Source organism: Mus musculus, chromosome 10 (assembly GCF_000001635.26).
Source record: "Mus musculus strain C57BL/6J chromosome 10, GRCm38.p6 C57BL/6J".
NCBI classification, from domain to species: domain Eukaryota; kingdom Metazoa; phylum Chordata; class Mammalia; order Rodentia; family Muridae; genus Mus; species Mus musculus.
Window position 1 is genome coordinate 9,029,001 of NC_000076.6, and position 11,029 is coordinate 9,040,029.

Below are 11,029 nucleotides of genomic sequence, written 5' to 3' on the forward strand. Positions count from 1 at the left end.
CCCGCAACCATTCCGTAACTAGTAAACATCTCAGGGATACTTGGCACCTATAAAGAAGTGAAAACTCAGGGTGAAGAGCCAAGTCCAAAGGCAGGGCCTGCTTCTTCTGCTTGCCGGTCTGACATCATGCTCCCTCAGGCTGGCTTCAGATCATTCAGGTTTTCCCGTGCCCTGGTCCTTTACAGCAAAACATAACTGTGATCAAAGGTGGAGGTGTCACCAAAGCCTGCGCAGAACACGAAGCTGCCACCACTGTAGCAACACCCTGAGACCAGGTGATTTTTCCCGTGTTAGTGTGGGCTGGGCTTCCTAAAACATTCAGTCTAAAGACATTCCACACTGAAGAACAGATATTTATATCTGGTACATTTCCTTTCTTCCCTAGGTACCCCAAATGATTGTCATACCAACTGCTTAGATTTATAAAATAAAGACATGGTGTATATGTTAAAAAATTCTGGGGTCACGACAAAGCAAAAGAAAACTAAGCAAAACAAAACTGAGGAGGGCGTACATTAAGTTTTCAGTGCGGGAAAGGTGACTATTTTGGAAGGATGCCTAAAAGTCCTCCTGTACGCTTCTCCCCAGAAGCCTGAAGTACAATTAGCCTAACTACTCCTTTAACCTCTTACTTAGCCTTCAGAGCCTGTTGTGCAGGTCCAACCACATAATCGTTCACCTTTGTGCTGGCTGGGGGCAGCTGGTGTGTCATGCTCTAACTGTGCAACTCCCCAGGAGTACAGCAGACAGGGAGGTTTCGTCTTTGTCACTGGGTAGAATTTACTGTGTTGAGATGCATTTCATTGAGCCTGGTGACATGCACTTTTATGAATGCATGCGTTTGAAACACTGAATAAACCCATCCTTCTAAACTGTGTAGAAAACCCTGAGATAGACATGCATATACTTGACTCGAAAATACCTGGATACTTAGAGGAAGACCCCAGCATATCCATTTATCAGCATTTACAGCCTTTGCAAACTACCTGTCAAATGTAAGTTTTACAAGCCGAGGTTTTATAGACTGTGCTCTAGTAAATTGAAGGATCCAAGCTAATCCTACCTGGCCGGTGACTGATTTACCCGGGGTCACTGGAACACAAATGGGACTCTACCAGGAAAATTTTAGATTTCTTCAAGAGAGCAGTTTTGAACCCTTTGTTCATTAGCAGCAATGTTTGCTTACTCGGTTCCAAACCATTTGTGAGGAAATAAGGATTCAAAGTTGATTTATAGTTTCCAAGACATTAAACTGATTTTAAGGTTTGGGAATGTCTCAGAGCATGCAACATGCACAAACGAGCCCTGGGTTCAATCCCCAAGATGGTTTAAACTGGGCATGGTGGTACATGCCTGTAATTCCAGGACAACTAGAAGGGAAAACAGGAGGACTGAAAGTTCAAGGTCATTTCTGGTTACATGTGTACTGTCCAGGCTGCCCCTGTCCATTACCAGAGTCTCCTGGACCACTGATGAAGTAATCAAAAAACTAAAACTGAAAGTGAGCCCTGTCATGATGATATGAGTTCTGATAACAAAAAATAAGACATTTCTCCTCCTTGCCTAAGTGATCTGCAGAAGAATTAGCAGGTGAGACACACAGAACATGCTCCTTGAAAGAAAGGCCCTCGTGCACCGAGAAGGGCTGGGCAGGGTTCCCGTCCTTTGACAGAAGGTCTCCCAGACACAGAGCAAGAGCAGGTTGCATGAACACCCTCGGCATGAGCGGAAGGGAAAGTGTCAGTAAAGCTCTGTGTTTGTGTTGAGCTGTTGTCCCATTGCCAGTGTAAGAGCTGGCATGTGTCAGGCTGCATGTATGGGTAACTGCATGTCGTCCTGTGTCTGGCTGTCCTTGAAGGATGGGCAGAATCACAACAACTGTGGGAACTGGTATGGCTTGTCTATATCCATGGGAGCTGGGGAGCAAGGACAGACAAAGGAAGCAAAGTCTTTGCCTGAGCTGTTTGCATTGGGTCCCTAAAGGAAAAGGAGAAAGGTCTTCTCAGAGGACTATTCATGTGCTTTTTCTACAGCCTCAAGATGAATTTGGACCTACTGAGCCTGAAGGGGTGCATGGATCTTTTTCTGGACACACATCTGGATAGCAAGTCCAATTTAGAGTGCATCTAAGATGACCCTCCAGAGAGCAGCTGGCCTGGGGACAAGGCATCATGATTGAGGAGTTTCCTGGCTATTTTTTTTTTTTTTTTTTGGAAGAAAGAAAAGGTGGGAAAGTTTGGATCTGCAATGCATTAAACACCCACTTCATGCTTGCACTTTTGTAGGGATTAACATCTCATTATTAAAAACTGAAAGGTAGACCCTGATTTTTTTCACTGGAGAGGGAAAACCAAAGCCAAAAAGATTTCCCAGATCTCCGATATTCACCCAGCTGGATGCAGCTGTAAAAGCAACATCAGTGGAGAGGGAGGTGGTGAGAGGAAGACTTCAACTTTCCTACATATTGGAGTTTTACACATATATTAGGAGGAGTGGCCTTGTTGGGGCAGGTGTGGCCTCATTGGATGAAGTGCGTCATTGTGGGTGTGGGCTTTAAGATCCTCCTCCCAGCTACCTTTTTGTCAGTCTTCTGTTTGTCTTCATTGAACTCTCAACTCCTCCTACACCATGCCTGGCTGGGAACTGTCATGCTCTTGCCTTGATAGTAATGGACTGAACCTCTGAACTTGGATATTAAGCCATGTGGTCATTAAGACGTTAAACCATGATTGATAGCCATGCTGATTTGTTTCTAAGTCCATGTCATCTCAGCATCCAGAACTCTGCTCATGCTGAGCTACTAATAGCCAAGTTCTAATACAGGTTTGGTCATAGTTGCTCTACTTCTCTCAGAAACACCTCCCATCTCTAGATCCCCTCTTAACTTTGTGTGCCCTTATTTTATATAATAACCCACCTAGTCTATTTTGTGCTGTCCGTATAATTCACGTGTGGGACTATCACTGGAGCATGGTCAATCTCTCAGGGGCTACACCCTTAAAGAAGACTGATCTCTTACAATCTTTCTGTTCCCTCTTCTGTAACTCTCCCCAAGCTTTGGGGCAGGGGTGGGTGTCTGCTGACAGTGACTCTCTGAACTCTGATCAGCTGTGAGTTTCTGCATTAGCCACTGTCTACTGTGCTAAGAAACTTGTCTGATGAGGTCCAAGAGCTGCACTAATCCATGAGGACAGAAGTATGAATTTAGATACTATTTGATACTTTGTCATTCGGCATAATAGTAGTAGTAGGTTCACCACTGAGGCTCATGAGCTGCCCAGTTATGGTCTCTTAGCTAGATTTGCAGTATCAGGCATGTGCTTCATCCTGTGGAGTGGTCTTAAATCCAATCAGAAAGTGTTTGGTAACCACATACATTTGTGTCAGTACTGTACCCATGGACATAGCTTGTTGTAGTTCACAGGGTTCACAGTGGGACAAGACTGTTGATGCCCCTCCCCCACCAGCATCCATCCTACTTGCCACCTCTGGTTCTATGAAAGCTAGCCATGAAGAATACTTGGCTAGTTATTAAATTTATTTCTCTATGTTCTGTGACTAAAGGGTATGGTGTCTTCAGAATTTTTTTGGGTATTATACTTGTCTATTATATTTATTTTATTATTAAATTATTTTATATATTATTTTTCATGTAATATATTACAATTTACAATTTATAAATATAATTTACATATATAATAAATTATACATACATATGTATAACATATATAAATAAAATATAATTTATATAATATATGTTATACATACTTACATATTATATTTGTGTACTAATCAGAACAACAAATGCACTGAATAAAGACAGAATTTTAAAAGCAGTAAGGGAAAAAGGTCAAGTAACATATAAAGGCAGGTCTATTAGAATTACTCCGACTACTCACCAGAGATTATGAAAGCCAGAAGATCCTGGACAGATGTTATACAGACACTACCAGAACACAAATGCCAGCCCAGGCTACTATACCCAGCAAAACTCTCAATTACCATAGATGGAGAAACTAAAGTATTCCATGACAAAACCAAATTCACACAATATCTTTCCACGAATCTAGTCATCAAAGGATAATAACGGGAAAACACCAATACAAGGATGGAATCTACACCCTAGAAAAAGCAAGAAAGTAATCCTTCAACAAACCTAAAAGAAGACAGCCACAAGAACAGAATCCTAACTCTGACAACAAAAATTACAGTGTATTGGCTAGTTTTGTGTCAACTTGACACAGCTGGAGTTATCACAGAGAAAGGAGCTTCAGCTGAGGAAATGCCTCCATGAGATCCAACTGTAAGGCATTTTCTCAATTAGTGACCAAGGGGGAAAGGCCCCTTGTGGGTGGGACTATCTCTGGGCTGGTAGTCTTGGTTCTATAAGAGAGCAGGTTGAGCAAGCCAGGAAAAACAAGCCAGTAAGGAACATCCCTCCATGGCCTCTGAATCAGCTCCTGCTTCCTGACCTGCTTAAGTTCCAGTCCTGACTTCCTTGGTGATGAACAGCAGTATGGAAGTGTAAGCCGAATAAACCCTTTCCTCCCCAACTGCTTCTTGGTCATGACGTTTGTACAGGAATAGAAACCCTAAGACAGACAGGAAGCAACAATTACTTTTCCTTAATATCTCTTAGTATCAATGGACTCAATTCCCCAATAAAAAGACATAGACTAACAGACTGGCTACACAAACAGGACCCAACATTTTGCTGCTTACAGGAAACCCATCTCAGGGAAAAAGACAGACACTACCTCAGAGTGAAAGGCTGGAAAACAATTTTCCAAGCAACAGTATGAAGAAACAAGCTGAAGTAGCCATTCCAATATTGAATAAAATTGACTATCAACTCAACAAAACTGGAAAACCTGGATGAAATGGACAAATTTCTAGACAGATACCAGGTACCAAAGTTAAAAAAGGATCAAATTAATGACCTAAACAGTCCTATATTTCCCCCCCCCCCCAAAAAAAAAGCCCAGGACCAGATGGGTTTAGTGCAGAGTTCTATCAGACCTTCAAAGAAGACCTAATTCCAGTTCTTCTTAAACTATTCCACAAAATAGAAACAGAAGATACTCTACCCACTTCATTCTATGAAGCCACAATTACTCTGATACCTAAACCACACAAAGATCCAACAAAGATAGAGAACTTCAGGCCAATTTCCCTTATGAATATTGGTGCAAAAATACTCAATAAAATCCTCGCAAACCGAATCCAAGAACACATCAAAATGATCATCCATCATGACCAAGTAGGCTTCATCCCAGGGATGCAGGGATGGTTCAATATACGGAAATCCATCAACTTAATCCAATATATAAACAAATTCAAAGACAAAACCCACATGATCATCTCGTTAGATGTGGAGAAAGCATTTGACAAAATCCAACACCCATTCATGATAAAAGTCTTGGAAAGATCAGGAATTCAAGGCCCATACCTAAACATAATAAAAGCAATCTACAGCAAACCAGTAGCCAACATCAAGGTTAATGGTGAGAAACTGGAAGCATTCCCACTAAAATCAGGGACTAGACAAGACTGCCCACTTTCTCCCTACCTATTCAATATTGTACTTGAAGTCCTAGCCAGAGCAATTCAACAACAAAAGGAGATCAAGGGGATACAAATTGGAAAGGAAGAAGTCAAAATATCAGTATTTGCAGATGATATGATAGTATATATGAGTGACCCCAAAAATTCCACCAGAGAACTCCTAAACCTAATAAACACCTTCAGTTCAGTAGCTGGATATAAAATTAACTCAAACAAGTCGATGGCCTTTCTCTACACAAAGGATAAATGGACTGAGAAAGAAATTAGGGAAACAACACCCTTCACAATAGTCACAAATAATATAAAATACCTTGGTGTGACTCTAACTAAGTAAGTGAAAGATCTGTATGATAAGAACTTCAAGTCTTTGAAGAAAGAAATCAAAGAAGATCTCAGAGGGTGGAAAGATCTCCCATGCTCATAGATTGGCAGGATCAATATAGTGAAAATGGTTATCCAGCCGAAAACAATCTACAGATTCAATGCAATCCCCATCAAAATTCCAACTCAATTCTTCACTGAGTTAGAAAGGGCAATTTGCAAATTCATCTGGAATAATAAAAAACCTAGGATAGCAAACACTCTTCTCAATGATAAAAGAATCTCAGGTGGAATCACCGTGCCTGACCTAAAGCTGTACTACAGAGCAATTGTGATAACAACTGCATGGTACTGGTATAGCGACAGACAAGTAGACCAATGGAATAGAACTGAAGACCCAGAAATAAACCCACACACCTATGGTCACTTGATCTTTGACAAGGGAGCTAAAACCATCCAGTGGAAAAAAGACAGCATTTTCAACAAATGGTGCTGGCACAACTGGTGGTTATCATGTAGAAGAATGTGAATTGATCCATTCTTATCAGTCTAAGTGGATCAAGGAACTCCACATAAAACCAGAGACACTGAAACGTATAGAGGAGAAAGTGGGGAAAAGCCTCAAAGATATGGGCACAGGGGGAAAATTCCTGAATAGAACAGCAATGGCTTGTGCTGCAAGATTGAGAATTGACAAATGGGACCTCATAAAATTGCAAAGCTTCTGTAAGGCAAAAGACACTGTCAATAAGACATAAAGGCCACCGGCAGATTGGGAAAGGATCTTTACCTATCCTAAATCAGATAGGGGACTAATATCCAATATATATATGAAGAACTCAAGAAGATGGACTCCAGAAAACCAAATAATCCCACTAAAAAAATGGGGCACAGAGCTAAACAAAGAATTCTTACCTGAGGAATACCGAATGGCTGAGAAGCACCTGAAAAAATGTTCAACATCCTTAATCATCAGGGAAATGCAAATCAAAACAACTCTGAGATTCTACCTCACACCAGTCAGAATGGCTAAGATCAAAAATTCATGTGACAGCAGATGCTGGTGAGGATGTGGAGAAAGAGGAACATTCCTCCATTGCTGGTGAGATTGCAAGCTGGTACAACCACTCTGGAAATCAGTTTGGTGGTTCCTCAGAAAATTGGACATAATACTACAGGAAGATCCAGCAATACCTCTCCTGGGCATATTTCCAGAAGATGTTCCAACTGGTATAAGAACATATCCTCCACTCTGTTCATAGCAGCCTTACTTATAATAGCCAGAAGCTGGAACGAACCCAGATGTCCCGCAACAGAGAAATGGATACAGAAAATGTGGTACATTTACACAATGGAGTACTACTCAGCTATTAAAAACAACGAATTTATGAAATTCCTAGGCAAATGGACGGATCTGGAGGGTATCATCTTGAGTGAGGTAACCCAATCACAAAAGAACTTACATGATATACACTCATTGATAAGTGGATTTTCGACCAGAAACTTAGAATACCCAAAATATAAGATACAATTACGAAACACATAAACTCAAGAAGAAGGAAGAGCAAAGTGTGGACAATTCTCCCCTTCTTAGAATTGAGAACAAAACACCCATGGAAGGAATTATAGACACAAAGTATGGAGCTGAGAAGAAAGGATGGACCATCCATACACTGCCCCACCCAGGGTCCATCCCATAATCAGCCACCAAATGCAGACACTATTGCATACGCCAGCAAGATTTTGCTGAAGGGACCCTGATATAGCTGTCTCTTATGAGGATAAGCCAGTGCCTGGCAAATACAGAAGTGGATGCTCACAGTCAGCTATTGGATGGATCACAGGGCCCCCAGTGGAGGAGCTAGAGAAAATACCCAAGGAGCTGAAGGGGTCTGCAACCCTATAGGTGGAACAACAATATGAACTAACCAGTACCCCCAGAGTTTGTGTCTCTAGCTGCCTTTTTAGTAGAAGATGGCTTAGTCAGCCATCATTGGGAAGAGAGGCCCCTCGGTCTTGCAATCTTTGTATGCCTCAGTACAGGGGAAACACCAGGGCCAAGAATTGTGAGTGGGTGGGTAGGGGAGTGGCAGGGGGAAGGGTATAGGGGACTTTCAGGATAGCGTTTGAAATGTAAATGAAGTAAATCCCTAATAAAAAATTGGACGAAAAAAACCCCATCATTAAATTGAGCTACCCTTTGAAAATTTCTTTTATCTGATGGTATTAACATGATGTTCTCGAGTGAGGGGGGTGTCTATGTTTCTTGGCCATGGTTGCTCTGACTTGCCCTGAACAATTATAGAGAATCAGAATGAGAACAATTTGGTTATATTCATGCTGACAAAATCCTCTCTCGTTGACACATACTGCAATCTCTTTCTGATGGACCAATACAGCAATGCCCAGGTTTGGTTAGGGATGTGCAATTTCTAGCCTCAGCATTACCAACCAAGACAGCCCATGTTCACAAAATGGACACAGATATCCGCTCAATTCCTAGCATATTTTCTTGGACTAATAATGAAAGTTTCCACATATTTGTGTCAGAACATATTCTATCCTTATTTAAGATAGAAAGTAGCATTTTCTTCTCTACTGAAGCCTGTATGAAGATCTCATGCTCAATCTTCTGACATATGCTTTTCCTATCTGCTCTCCTCTGTGCCCTGTCTCTTTCCTCTCGCTGAAGTCCTGTGTGCTCTGAAAGCAGATGCTACAGATGCAGTCACATGCCTGTAGGTTTCACCTGTAAAAACAGAAGTCTGTTTCAATTATCTTGCAATACGCCTTCTCCAATGGGTATCCACTGCTTGATATGACCTTTGTATTCACTTCTCGAAGGATCTAATAAGTATGTTGATTTAAATTTTGAATGAACAGCCGATAGTATTCAAACACACACACACACACACACACACACACACACACACACACACGCATGTGTGTTGAGTTTATTTGGTAATTGAAATAAAAATCCAGTAGCAAGTTAGAGGATCAGCGAGCTTCAACTTTCCATATAAATGTAAGCCCTCTTTAGAAAGCTCAATTATTGTGTATGGACGCATTAGGTTGTAGGTGTTAAGATGATCTGTCTTACAAATAGGTCCATATCTCTGTGCCATAAAGGCATCAAAGAGCCACTTAAGAGTCCTATCCATTTGGATGTAAGCGTAGGAAGGGACTTGCTGTAGTGGTTTGAATGAGAAACGGCCCCCATAGACTTATATGTTTGAATACTTGGCCAATAGGGAGTTGCACTTTTAGGAGGTTTGGCCTTATTGGAGTAGGTGTGGCCTTGTTTGAGGAAGTGTGTCACTCTAAGGGTAGGCTTTGAGGTCTCATATATACTCAAGCTATGCCTAGTCTCAACTTATGCTCAAACTATGCACACAATCTCCTTCTGCTGCCTGTAGATCAAGATATAGAACTCTTGGCTCCTCCAGGATCATGTCTGTTTGCATACCGCCATGCTTCCCACCATGATGATAATGGACCAAATCTCTGAAACTGTAAGTCAGCCTCAACTAAATGTTTTCCTTTATAAGATCTGCTATGGTCATGGTGTCTCTTCACAACAATAAAACCTAAAGGAAGAGACTTGCTCACTCAGACTTCTGATATTTGCCATGTGATGTAATGACAAGATCCTAGAGTACCAGGCTGGAGTTCCTATGATTTCAGAGTTAAGACTATATTCAGCTGCTTCCATCATAAATCTGGGGATGGAGGTGGTGATCTGGGAATGTTTTAGCAACAGCTGAGCCACCTGGCCAGGGAACAACAATAACACTAAATCATTCTTCTGAACAGAGCTTAAACTCCCTCTACACTGATCTAGAAAACAGGATTTGGAGTAATCAGAATGGTTGACTACTTTATAATCTTCTTGGCATAACATGATCAAAGAATTGATAATGTGTTTAGTACCTAGGGACTTCGAAGGTTGTTCCTTTAACCAAACACTCAATAAAAGCGTTAGAAGTCATGTGTGGACTGTGTTCTTATTTTCTGGAATCATTGAAACACAAGGAAACTAAATTGAATTAGGTTTGAAGTACAAACAACAGCAGCAGCAACAACAACAGCAACAATCACAGGAATGACAAAACAGATGAAAAGCCTATGAGGTAATTTCAACTCTGTATACAATATTTATTAAGGGAAGCAAATAAAACAATGGTTAAGAATGAAATAGAGATTATCTTCAGGCTTTGTTTTCTTCTTGCATGCTTTAAGTATCTATGCAAATGTTAATATGTATATTTATGCAAATGAATATATTTAACATCATTATGGACATTATCAAATATTCTTACTTATTAATTATTCAAGATGAAGATTTCTTTTATATCTGTCAACTCTTGAGAAAACAATAGAGAGTGACACCTCCAGTTGTCCTTCCAGACCTGTAAATCTTGCGATTTCCTGGTTGATGGGCCAAGAGTAGGCTCGATGACAACCTCTGGCACCTTAGCATTCTGTGGAGCTCTTTCTGGATCTCTCACCATTGAATTGCAGCAGCCCCTGACGCCTCCCATCTAACACACTGGCTTGTAAAGATGATGTTTTGGCACTGGCACAGGGGCATTGTCTTGAGCTGTGTCTTCTGCCACCCACTTGTTCTGAGATAATCAGCCTTTCCAGTTTCCCAGTGTAGATTATGGACAGCCATCATAGCCTGGTGTTTTGCTCTCCCTGCCCCTACTTGCTGAGACTACAGGTGGAGTCAGCTTGATTTTAGCAGCTTCAGGAGGATAGCTGTCCTTCACTGCCCAGGGCAGACATATCTGTCTTTGGAATTTGGATGTTTGCTTCAAAAGGCACCAGTACAGGGCCATTTATAAGAAATGTAATTTCACGGAGATGGGAGAAGAGGATGTGGTTGTAATTGATGAAGGGGAGGCGAAACCCTGCCTTCTTGTTCTCTCCTTGTCGACGAGAGTAGATTAAGACAGGATAAGTACACAGAAGGGGCATTAGCTGCAGATTCATTTTCTCGACTTATAAAACCTCTCAAAATAACTTCATAATGAAGACCTCTTCTGCAGACTGTCAGCCTTATTTATCTCGCCTACCTCCATTCTAGATCACAGTCATTTATATACTCTTTGTGGAAGGTGTCACATTTGGTCGCCAGAAT